We start from the raw sequence: 13,813 nt of genomic DNA on the forward strand, positions 1-13,813 counted from the left end.
TAACAACAACAATGTATACACAATGAAAAGCTAAAATTTAAGAATGAACATACTGGCAAAAAGTGAAAAGAAATCATTACCAGTAGACCTGTATAAGAAAACAACGTTAAATGAATTTCCACAGGCAGAAGGAACATGGTACCAGGCAGAAACTGGGAATCAAACAAAGATGTGAAGACATTGGAAAATGTTTCAAATGAAGATTTCATCATAATTTCCAAGACAATGTAGAGACAATTAAGATGCTCTTCAATAGCTGATTATATAAACAGACTTGAGCAATGGAATATTATTTCACAATAAAAATAAATGAGCTATTAAGCTTTGAAAAGACATAGTGGAAACTTAAATTCCCGTTGATAAATGAAAGAACCCAATCTGTAAAAGCTCTGTAATCTAAGATTCCAGAAGTCTGGAAACGATCAGGTTGCAGAAAGCAGACAGTCCTTGCCTGGACTGCATGAGGTTGGGGGTCAGATGAAAAAGTGAGGCACAAAACATTGATTTATTGATAGAAACTGATGCTAATTTTCCATCATTATTATGTCTGCTTTCTGTCTGAGAGCACGTGTAAGAACAGCTTAAAACCACTCAGTGGTTTTTCCTACCCATGTAGTGGGGGCTGCAGTCTTTGTTAGGTGATTTTTAACTAGGCACAGAAGGCACCTGCATGCCTTCTGTGCCTAGTTAGACTGCAACTTTGGGTTTAGCGGCACAAATTTAACCTGTGGTTGCTCCTGGGTCACAGCATTTTCAGCAGTTACTGCTCTTCCTGTTCAATTTCTTTAGAATCTCTGTATAAGTACAGAGTGGCCATGGCCTCCACTGGTGCTCATGGGAGATGGAGCTACACATGCACAGAATTTCATAGGCCAACGTTCACCACAGCAGACCCACTGAGTAAGCTCCCTTGTTGTTGTGTGGAATGACAACATCCTCAAAACAGTGTGAATGATAGGCAGATATACATATGACATATCTGTGAGACACTGGTGGTCACCCCTAGGATCAGTAACCACAAGAAGGCATGGCTCTCAGAAGGAAAGCTGGATGTGATTCGTGAAGGTTCCAGGAGTGAAGAGCCGAGCAATAGCAGTAGATTCACCAGCAAACTTCATTCCAATCCACAGGCTGATATTCCTGGAGGAAATGTTACTGACATCACTTGAGTGTTCAATGGCAACAATAGCATGAACTGCCCACAGAAGCTTCTGCAAGTCCTTTCCAGTTTTATGATGTAGCTGTCTTCACTTTTCCTTTTTGACATGCACTGGAAGCGTAGTGGTTACGAATTGGGTTGCTAACCTCAAGGTCGGCAATTTGAAACTACAAACTTTCCGTGAGAGAAAGATGAGGCTTTCTGCTTCCATAAAGATTTACAGCCTCGGAAACCCTGTACAGGGTGGCTATGAGTCGGAACCAACTCCACAGTACATAACAACATACCACATGGACCAAGAGATCCATTATTGAAGAAGTGCAGCCAGAGTGCTCCTTGGAGGCCAAGATGGCCAAACTTTGTCTCTTATACTTTGGACATATTGTCAAGAGGGACCAGACATTGGAGAAAGATATCATGTTTGGTAAGGTGGAGGGTCAGAGAAAAAGAGAAAGACCCCCAACGAGATAGACTGATCAAGTGGCAGTATCGATGACTGAGGTGAGGCAACAGTAGTTAGGTCTGTCCAGGATCGGGCAATGTTTCATTCTGCTGTGCATAGGGTCACTATGAGTAGGTACAAACTGGATTGCACCTAACAACAATAACAATACTACATGGAAGTCAGGACTGAGGCTGCTAGAAATTTGAGGACATTCTCCTCCCTCATCTGCAAGATCTCACAATTTCCAGGCATTGTGAAATTTCTCCTTTAAGTTACAATTAGAACCCTGGATTATGTCATATGAACCTCTCTCTGTGTAGTGCAGAAAAGTGGAGCATAGTGCATTTTTAGGGCAGTTAAATTATTCTGTCTTATTCTGGAACGGTAGACACATGAAATGCATTTTATAATACATAAGTCTGTAAAACACAAAGAGTAAACTCTAATATAAACTATGAGCTTTAATTAATAATGATGTAAGCATATTGGTTAATTAATTATAACACATGGGCAATACAAATGTAAGATGTTGGTAATTGGAGAAACAGTACACAGGAAGGATAGAAGATATATAGGAACTTTCTACTTTTTGCACAATTTTTCTGCAAATGTACAAAAAGAGTCAAGTATAAAAATTATTATAATTTATGACTGTTTTCAGCAAAATACTAGTAGCATTTTGTTCCTAGCATAAATAGAAGTAAAGTCATATAACAAAATAGCACAAAGAGGTTGAAAAGTTGAGACCACATTGTAGTAAGGTTCTTACACTACTTGAAGGCTTATTATAACTATTTAAAATGTGTATTATACATGCTATGTAACAATTTAAAATGTGTAAATAATAAGTGACATCACCTCGGTTCCAAATCACAGTGACCCTGTATAGGATGTCAGAGGCTCTAAATCTTTGCAGGAACAGAAAGTCTCATCTTTGTCCCATAAATAAGCTGGTGGGCTCAAACTGTTGACCTTGTGGTTCATGTTGTTAAGTACTGTGGAGTTGGTTCTGACTCATAGAGACCCTGCACAGGGTTTCCGAAGCTGCAAATCTTTACGGGATCAGAACGCCTCATCTTTCTCCCGCGGAACAGCTGGTAGTTTCAACAGCCTACCTTGAGGTTAGCAACCGGATTCTTAACCACTGCGCTATGTGGTTCATGGTCCAGTGCTTTTCCTCTAGAGCCCTACACTCCCAATTGTTGTTGCTAAGTGCCATCAAGTCAGGATTTGACTCATAGGAACCCTGTACAGGGTTTCCAAAAAGCAGCTGGTGAGTTGTAACTGCTGGCCTTAACGGCCTAAACACTGCAGTTTACCACATTAACTGGCAGCGCCACACTCCCAATAAGCCAGTTATTATTATTAAGTATCGTTGAATCCGTTCTGATTCAAAGTGACCATGTATAAAGTTTCCAGGGAGCAGCTGCTGGGCTTGAACCGCTGTCCTTGTGGTTTGCAGTCCATTGTTTATCCTATAGTGCCACACCAGGTGTCCAAATAAGCCAATTGTTGTTGTTAAATGTCATTTAGTCAGTTCTGACTCATAGTGACCTTATATAGGGTTTCCAAGGAACAGCTGGAGACTTTAAACCTCCGCCCTTGGGGTTCAAACTGATCTTGCAGTCCAGTGCATTAATTCACAGTGCCACACAAGGACACCAAGTAAGTCAGTGGTTCAGATAAAATGATAGTATAACAGTTACTCAATATAAAAACTGGCCCTAAAAATTAACTGAGAAGAGATAGTTAATAAAAGATTTTAAAAAATCAAAAAAGCCCACCATGATGTTAAGTTTTATTAATGTAATTAATCATTTGTTGTTGTTGTTGTTAGGTGCCATCAAGTCGGCACTGACTCACAGCAACCTTATGCACAGCAGAATGAAACAATGTCCGATCCTTGGCCAACCTCACTACTGTTGCCACGCTTGAGTCCATCGATGCTGCTACTTGGCCAATCCATCTCATTGGGGGTCTTCCTCTTTTTCTCTGACCCTCCATCTTGCCAAACATGATATCCTTCTCCAGAAACTGCTCCCTCTTGACAATATATCCAAAGTATGAGAGACAAAGTTTGGCCATCTTGGCCTCTTAGGAGCACTCTGGCTGCACTTCTTCCAAAATGGATCTATTAGTTCTGTGGGCAGCCCATGGCACTTTTACTATTCTCCTCCAACATCATTTATATTAAATAAAGTGATCTCATTGGAGCACGGTGGCTCCAGAGGACAGGCACTGGACTGTGAACTAGCCAGTCTGCAGGAGAAAGAAAGGCTTTGCATTTCCCAAAAGATTTGAAAAGCCTATAATGATACATTATGAGTCAGAACCAACTCCAGTGCACTTAACAACAACAACAAAGCAATATAAACATACTAATTAAAAAATAGAATCTATCAGGTTGATTTAAAAAAGAAAGAATCACTACATGCTGTTTAACTGAGATACCTTTAAAAATAAAGTCACAAATAAAAGTATAAAGATGGGAAAAGTATTTCCACGGAAACACTAACCCAAAAACTATTGGAGTCACTCTATTGATCTCAGAAAGAATAGACTTCAGAACAAGGAATTTTTTTCAGCAACTAAAAGGATACAACCTAATGATCAAAGGGCAATGTATGAAGAGGACATTTCAAAATAAAGGTGCTTTATAATGGATGAAGCAAAAATTGATAGAAAGGAAGAGAAAAACAGATAAATTGCCAACTATATATATTATATTATGTCCATTTAAGACTAATTGGAAATTCAGGTCTGTCATTAATGAAAGGTTATCTTTATCAATCAATGGAAATTAAATTCCAGAAACAGATGCACTAATACATGATTGTTTTGTTTTCAAGAAAGTTTCAAAGACAATTTAACATCTCTTCTACAAATGTAAAGGAACACTTAGAGAGTCCTATGAAAAGTAATGAAATGTTTGCTAGATTACATAATTGCATGTATTTTTAAAACACATAAAATCAGACATTAAAAATACAGTATTTTACTATATGTAAATTTTACCCCATCACTCATCTGTTGGCTTGTTATGTATCTATATCTCTTGATTCATCATTGGTGGTGGCTTGCATCAGGAACATTCACTCTTACACTCTGGCTGTGTGCTCTTGGAGAAAGAAAAGAAAGCAAAATAAAAACTTGTAAACAGAGTTGCAGCTTTTTAACATAATGTAGACTTTCGTAAAGTGAGGTAAATGCCAAGGGGCCATGACTGAGCCCCTGATCCCATCTGCTGTAAGAGATATTCTATAGATTAATTTACATGTATTCTTCCCTACCACAAATGAGAATACAACCAGAAACCAGTAAAATAGCACAACGAGCAAAATGATTATAAAGATTCCTATGTAAACCAGTTATACCAGTGAAATTCGGTTAACAATCCCCCCTTTCACTTCTAAAGATGTTCCCTTTTGGAAAATGAATTAGAAAATGATGCATCATATGCCTCAACATATTTTAAAGCAAGCAAAATTAGGACAAAAACCATATAAATCATATATACTAGCATAAGTTATAATTGACGTCATCAAAGTAACCCGTATAGTTTTAATTATTGTACTTTTCACTATCAAACCTCTCATTTGTATGATATAGCTGGCAATAACAATAACCGAATAAACTGGAGCAAATACATTGTACAGAATAAGGGAAAAGGCTTTGCTCGAAACAAAGGTGTTTACTTTTTTCAACAATTTCAGAACCTTTATAAATATTAAGTAATTTAATGTTTCTAACAATTCTATCATGACAGCATGAGGATTTCTCATTTTTATGGCACCATGGGAAAAGCACTCGACCTCAAGGTCAGCTTGAACTGCAAGGTCAGCAGCTCAAATTCACCAGCTGCTCCTCAGAAACCCCATACGGGGTCGCCATAAGTTGGAACCTACTCCATGGCACGTAGCAATAACAAGAGTTAAACAGAGGCAGTTAAGTTCTTGGGGCATTTCTTTTAGCCTCTATATTATTCTGCCTTCATGAAGTTAGCTGAAATATTATATTCCCTTTAAAATATGAATCTTTTCTTTCATCGGCCACAAATGAAAATAATTCTGAAAATTCCATGTTTTATTTGTATCATATCCATTTGATTATATAAAACATGGCATGTTAGTTTTTGATATGTTTATCAGTAAATGCTCTTATTCGTAATAGTAGTATTAATTTTCTTCAAAGAACTTATGTTACAGAAACCATTAGTTTTAGGCTAGAAAAAGCACCTTAAGTTTGGTGATTCTTAACATTTCTCTGGAACTTTCTCTTCTATTTTCTTACTTGTTTTTAATGATTTCAGACAGGTTTTCTTTATGACTGATATTTTCTATGTTCAGAAGTTTATATCAACCTGGGAAAAATAATTCAGGACACTGATATTTAATTTTTTTTTTTTTTTTTTACTTAGATGGAGCAAATACAGCAGATGGAAATTTCTTACTAATCTTACAAATTGGCAAGTCCAGAATATTGATGAGAAATGTCCTCACAATGTCCAAGTTATCCAAAGGCCAAGATTGATGAAGACCTGTTTTAAAACAGTTCATAATGTCTACTTGATCATTTCCCAAGATATATTGAGTAATACTGTTCAAAAACTGTGGTCATATTTCACATTAATGTGTTATGATTTCATTAGCTCCAGTTGTGAATATTAAGCTAGTGAAACTTAAAATAATAATGACTATTTGTAATCATAATGGCTACTCAGAATATTTGAATGAACTTTAAATAGATGTTCTTCAGGTTCACTAATGGAAAAATATAAACATAAAATTTTTGCAATTTTGTTTCAGTCAGTGACAGGAAAATCAATGTCACTGCAAAATTTATAAACTTAAATTCAGAAGAGGTAGGAATTAGATACCACAAGATTTGTGCTAATAAGAAACCAGCACAAACCATGATGGTTTCCATTTTAGTATCTCCTCGGAATTTGAGCAGGAGTATTCGTCTTAGGGGTGACTGAACTCATGGGGCCACACTTCATTAGAATTCAATTTCTCTAACATATGACTGCATACACCCCACTACAAATGTGTCCCTTCATATATTTCAATCCAGGCTGCCTGTTATAGCCAGATAAGGAGGAATTTAGATATTCCAGATATATTATAAAGGTGTTTTTTTGTGTGTGTGAGTATGCATACTTGTGTTCGTTTATGTGTGTGTGTGCTTGTGTATGTGTGTTTAGGATTGTTAGGTGGCTCAAATCAGACCAAACTGAATTAGACAGTTGTCACTGGTAAAATTTCTTGAGTGGTGCAACAGTTAAGGTTGAGTCTACTCAGAGAAAGACGTAAGCCATTGAGAACCCTATCTGTGTGACAGTTCTATTCTGACATTCATGGTGTCACCATGAGCCAGTTAGACAACTGGTAAATGCACTGCAAAGCCAGTGCTAATAATGTCCATTTAGCCTCCGGTTTGCCCTTACCCTTAATGAAAAATGTGTGTCATATAATACAAAATATATATGGTTTTAATAACATCATTTTAAAACATTTACATTGTGCTGGACAATGCACTATCCCATTCAATACTTTCAAACCCTCCAAATCAGGTGTGAGTATCCCATTTATAGAGGAATAAGCAGTGGTTTAAAGAGATGTATCATTAGAGGGTCCACATAACTTATAGAAGCAGAGACTGTAACAAACTATTTCAGAAACTCAGATGATAAATATATTTTCCCAACCACCAAATGTTCTTTAAGTTACATAAGGCCAAGTCCAATCAATGAACATCCTAAGTATATCTTATCATCAAAAATGTAATGCTAACTTCATTTGAACTTGAAATTTCCGAAGGAGAATTAGTTAATTTATATTTCCTAATTGGGAAAAATGTACACAATAAAGCCCGTGTATTGTTATTTTTTTTATTATTATTATTTTAAAGTTACTAGAATGGTATAGATGACTATTGCTATAATGTTTCTGTTGTTAAGTGCCATCGAGTCAGCTCTGATTTTTAGTGACCCTGTATAGGGTTTCCAAGTAATGGCTGGTGGATTTTTTGATCTGCCAACCTTGTGGTTAGCATTCTAGTCCTTAGCCTATGGAGTTACCCCCAAAATTTAACACTGTATTTTATATGACAGGACAGTCACAAGTTTGAGGTTTTATTTTTAATCAATTGCTAACATTTGGAGGCAGACTTTAGTAATCTTTCCACAGATGAAAATTACAACCAAATTGATTTAGAAGAGCAGTATTTATTTTACTCACTAATCTTGTTAGGAATTTTCTTACAGTCAATGCTTATGTTTATGCTGAAAAAGTTTGCTTTTATAAGTATATGTTATTGTTAAATGTTATTGAATCAGTTCTGACTCATAATGACCCCATATAGGGTTTCTGAGGAGTGACTGGTGAGTTTGAGCCACAGACCTTATGGTTTAAGTACGAGCCTTGAAGTCTGGTACTTAACCTGCAGCCACACCAGCACATGTTGGTGTTGGTGTTGTTAAGTGCCATTGATTCAGTTCCAACCCATAGTTACCCGGTATAAGGTTTCTGAGGAACAGGTGGTGAACTTGAACTGCCGACCCTGTAGTTCAAATGGTTTTGCAATCTGGCACAGTAAACCACAGTACCACAACAAGACTCCACAATAGGACATAGCAAGCATAAATGCTTTGTAACAGACCTACTTTGTGCTCTTAGATGTCATGTTAGTAGTTATCTTTGGCATGGAGTGGCAACTAGAAGGGGAAACACGTTGATGGCTTGTAATGCTTTGCTCTATAGTTGGTTACATGAATGCACTCTGTTTTAGAAAATTAATCAAGGTAAACGTGACTTTACCTTTATTTGACTTAAATATATTTTAAGAGTAAATGTTAGAATCTTAGGCAATGAGTTGCTGGGCCTGGGAACTCAGAACCATTCTCTCTGGGGACATCATGGTCAGTTGGGCTAACATACTCTACAAAGAAAGACAATGTTTTATATCCTGCTTTGGTGAGTAGCCACTGGCATCTTAAAAGCTCATGAGCAGGTAAGGCACAAGCATCAGTCTCCCCATGTGAATAAAAAAGAAAAGTGATGAAAATTAAAGATGTTGGAATCAACTAGTCCCATGGACCAATGGAACATGTGAACATCTGCCACCATGACACTGAGACCAGAAGAAATATATGCTGCCTGGTTACCACTACAGCTGCTATAGCTGGTTACTCAAAGGATCACATCAGAAAGTCCTGGATATACTGATAGAACATGTAGAACAAAACTCAAAATTTAAAAAGGAAAAGAATACCAGGCTTACTGGTCAGAGGAAGAATGAAGGAACAGAAGACTAGGGCCCTCAGCCAACTTTCAGGTCTGGAATAGCATTCACCTCTTGGCCCAATTATCTGCTAAGCTGTAGATAGGTATATGGGAAAGATAACAATACTAGTAAGGTTGCTCAGCATGAAAAGGTCAACAATGCCAGACCTAAAGGGCAAACTTTACATAAGAACAAAGCTGAGAAGGAATGGGAAGAAGGGTGGAATGGCAATAAAAAACACTTGGAAGAAGTTGAGTAACTGTTATTATGTGGAGACGATTGTAGTCATATAGAACTCCATATTTCACTCAAAGTTTAAATGTTTGTTTTTTTAAATGTAAACAGTATGGACTTAATTTTATGGTCTAAATTCATTTATTTGAACTCAGTCCTTGTTGGTTCCTCATACTCTGACTTAAAAAATAAAATTGATAAACTATCATTAAAATAAGGAGCCCTGAAAATGTAGTGGGTTTCGAGTTGGACTGTTAACCACAAGGTCAGCAGTTCAAATCAACCAGTTGCTTCTCGGGAGAAAGATGAAACTTTTTGCTACTACAAAGATGTATAGTCTCGGAAACCTATACAGAGTATTATAAGTCAGAATCTACTCAACAGCACAAAATCACTACCACCATCCTTGAAATAACTCAGGCTATTAAAATGATGTTTTGATGTATTTGATTAGAATTGACTAATGACAAGTGTAAATTCACACTAATGATAGATCATGTTAAACATGGCCAGGCAATGTTCATTTGATGTTATGGTTAAGCACCAGCAAGTCAATTCCAACTCATAATGACCCTTAAAAGGGTTCCTAAGTTGTGGCCAGTGGATTTGAACCACTGACCTTTCAGTTAGCAATTCAGTGCTTATCCTACAACACCATACCAGGGCTCGATTTGAGCAAACAAATTATTACTGTCATAGTAATATCTGTAATACTGTCAGGTCATCTCTAATATAACCCACTCTTCTGATAGCTGGATCCCAGGTTTAACTTTCTCTTTGATAACTGCATTTGACCATCTTATATTTCAAAATATAGTATCTCCAGGATTTTCAAAATGGCCCTCCCAAGACCCTGTACACCAAAAACAGAATGGAAATCCATTCTAAGTGGTAAACCAGGACACTCGTTTCCTTTCTTTTCTCCTTCTTTCTCACTACTCAAATCACCAAATCCTGAACAGCCATCTTTCTGTGACTTCCTCATTCTCATCCTCTTTGATCAAACTTCCTCACCTCTTGTAAACACTCAGACCACTTTATCACCTTAGGATTTTCACATGCAATATTATCCCTGGAATTTTCTTTCTACATCCTCTGTATGGTGGACCTGCTTTCACCCTTAAAGACTCAGAAGTATTTCTTCAGCCAATATGCAAATTCCTTCTTCCATCATTCTTATTCTTTCTCATGTATTCTGCTAATATTTCATCCAAAAGATGAACACAATTAAATGATAAATGTATTTGTTTACTTGCTTATTTTCTGCATCTCCTACTGGATGATCAAGGTTTTGAGTGTAGATGATGTATCTATTTTATTTACACATATAATGATCCAGCTCACTTTCGGATTCTTGGTAGAATGAAAGTGGAGCACCCCTGCACTGCATCTTAAAACAGAAACAGTGTGGCTGCTCTTTGACTAAAGTCCTTGTCCCACTCTATGAACAAGCAGCTACTAGTTCCGTCAGTCAACTTGAGATAACCTTCAAGAATCATGCAACTTTTTGCATTAATTGGACAATCAACAACCAATTCACTTCATTGAATCTGCATTCACAAATAATGTCCAACCGAGTTCACTTCCTTCTGAAAGTAGATAAAATTTTAGGAAAAGGATACTTCCTAAAACTGCATAAAATCAGAATATTGGTTTGCTCAAAAAGATTCTGCTTGGTAAATACATCTAACCTTTGTTTAGGAGTGGTAATGTCCTATTTTTTTTTTTTAATGTCTGATATTGAATGGTGGTCTTGTCTTTTGATAGGACTCAAAAAGCATTAGAATTAGAGATGAGAAATATTAATAAATCACAGCAGAGCTGAAAGGTTGCCATTGGAAAGGGTATTGGGGAATGTATAGGGAGTCCTCATGTGGCGCTGTGGGTTATTAATGTGCCAGACTACAAAGCAAGGTTGGCAGTTCAAGATCAACAGTCACTCATAGAAAACCCTATACAGGGTCGCTATGGGTCAGAACCAACTCAATATCACTTAACAACAAAAATTTGATACTAGTATTTAAAGCCATTTCTTCCTAATCCTTTGTATTTTTATTATTCACATATTTAGTGAGCACTTTCTATGGGCTAGGTACTTAAGGATACTTAAGTAAACAAAGCAAGCAAAAATTTAGGTCAGATATTTACTTTTAACTTTCCTCTCTTCATTGAATTGTATTCCCAGGCAAGTCCTAAGGTACTTTTGAGTCTCTTTGCTGAGGGCAAAATAACAACAAAAACTTCCAAAAATAAAAATTTGGTTGATTGGCACAGCTGTTCATTTTTAGTAGACCAATAAGAAAGGAAGCTTTAGAAAGCAAGTGTCTTCTTTAGTTGATAGAATCTATTTCTCAATGACCTTTTTCCATTTATACAATACAGACGTGACATATATGTGGTATTGTCTAAAGACACTGATTTTTTTCAAGGGTGGTGGTGGTGTGCCATGGAGTCAGTTGCAGCACACAGCAACCCTGCGTAGGCTTTCCGAGGCTGTAAATCTTTATGGGAGCAGAAAGTCTCATCTTTCTCCAATGGAACAGCTGGTAGTTTCAAACTGCTGATCATGAGGTTAACAGCCCAACTTGTAACTACTGCACAACCAGAGTTCTTTATTCTCAAGGGAGCTGATATTAAATAAATACTGTAATTTTGCTGTTCCACAGTATTTGAATGGTTTTGAGTACTTTAATAGACATAAAGGATAGATATTTTGGAATAACATAATTTCTGAATTCAGAAACTGGTTAATTGTGAGTTTCAAGTGGGGAATTAAGGATTCTACTCAAACAATAAAAGCTAGGGAAAAAAGCTCCTTGAGATAGCAAATATAAGAGTAATATCCCAAGTGCTAGGAAGTGAGCCTTGTGTTAATTCCATTATGAAATGAAATAGTTCGTTAGGTGCTTTGTTGTTGTTGTTAAGTGCCGTCGAGTCGGTTCCGACCCATAGCGACCCTGAACAGGGTTTCCGAGGGTGTAAATCTTTACGGGAGCAGAAAGCCTCATCTTTCTCCCACGGAGCAGCTGGTAGTTTCGAACCGCTGACATTAAGGTTCACAGCCCGATTCGTAACCACTACACTACCAGAGCTTTAGAGTCCAAAAAATATGCCATGTACGTATTAATAATCCATTGGGAGATAAACATAAATCGCTAACTGTAGATTTTCAGCCACCTGGATCAAAGCATGTGTTAAATTAGAAGAATGGTGAATCTAAATCTTACTGGTTTTAGGTTTAAGAATATGCTATATGTTTATATGTACTTTAGGAAAGCATGCTTCTGAGCTCTACTTTTTTGATAAACATTAACATAAATTTACAAATCTAGATCAACAACATATATATTTAGTGAGTAGCAGTTTTATATTAAGTTCAAATTTAATATTTATGTGATATTATTAGAATAAGAACATTTAGTAATTTATTCATGTAATGTAAGGTAAAGACCCAATAAAATATTTCAAAAAGTTCAGGGGGAAATTCAACTAAAAGATAATGTAATTTTTGAAGTCTCTCTATATAAAACACAGGTATTATATGAGGGCAAGTAAAAATGTGATGCTACTAAGATACCAGCTCATACACAAACAGGTTTATTACAAACAAAGCATGTTTTAAAATGTCTCTGTGGTCAGTGGATTGCTGCAGACAACTTCTCTTAACTATGTTGTTGTTGGTACATGCTGGTATGTGAGTCAGCTTCAACTTATAACTATTCTGTGTGGTATTTCCAAGGCTGTGAATCTTTGAGGAAGCAGAAAGTCTCATCTTCCTCCTGCAGAGGACTGGTGGGCTCAAACCATCAACCTTGTGATTCACAGTCCAGTACTTATCCTATAGAGTCACACTTGTCTTATTCTCATTGTTGTTAAGTGCTGTCAAGTTGGTACTGACTCATAAGGACCCTGTATAGGGTTTCTGAGGCTCTAAATTTTGCAGAAGTAGAATGTTTTCTTTCTTTCTCCCACTGAGTGGCTGATGACATCGAACTATTGACCTTGTGGATGCAGTCCTGTGCATATCCTAAAAAAACACCATGCTCACTTATTCTCATTAAGTGCCTTATAAGCAAGCTAAAACATCCAAGCAAAACCAAAGCTTCTGAGGGGCTCTGCCAAGCCAGTTAAATTCAAGGTAGAGTGATCAGCTCACAAAGTTATGAAGACTGTTCTTTGAGATTGCAAAGGGCTTATCTTGGTAGATCTTCTTGAAGGACACAAATTTTGGTCAGAGGAGCATATTAGAGTGACATGTAAGAAAGTGGAAAACTATATTGGTGAGAAAAAGACCAGAAAAGTTGCAATGAGAAATTTATTTTCCAACAGGACAATGCAGTTGCTAATTCTTGCAGGATAACCCGGGCTATTTAATGAGAACTTACATGGGAAATTTTACCTCATCTACCTTACCACCTGACCTTGTCCTTTCAGACTTCTTTTTGTTTCCAAACTCATTTAAAAGGAACATGAATTGAGTCCCTTGAAGATTCCAAAACTGCCCTGTTAATTCGGTGTATACTGTTGTTGTTGAGTGCTGTCAAGAGTGAGGGGTAAAATTCTTTTGGAAAGATATGGAGAGATGGGAACACCTCCTTAGGAAGTGCATAGACCTGGAAGCGCATAACATGGAAGGTATGTTAAGAAAAAATAGCCTCACATATTGATACTTTTGGTTAGTAAAGCTTTCT

The sequence above is a fragment of the Chrysochloris asiatica genome, unplaced genomic scaffold (assembly GCF_000296735.1).
Source record: "Chrysochloris asiatica unplaced genomic scaffold, ChrAsi1.0 scaffold00044, whole genome shotgun sequence".
Classification (NCBI taxonomy): Eukaryota; Metazoa; Chordata; class Mammalia; order Afrosoricida; family Chrysochloridae; genus Chrysochloris; species Chrysochloris asiatica.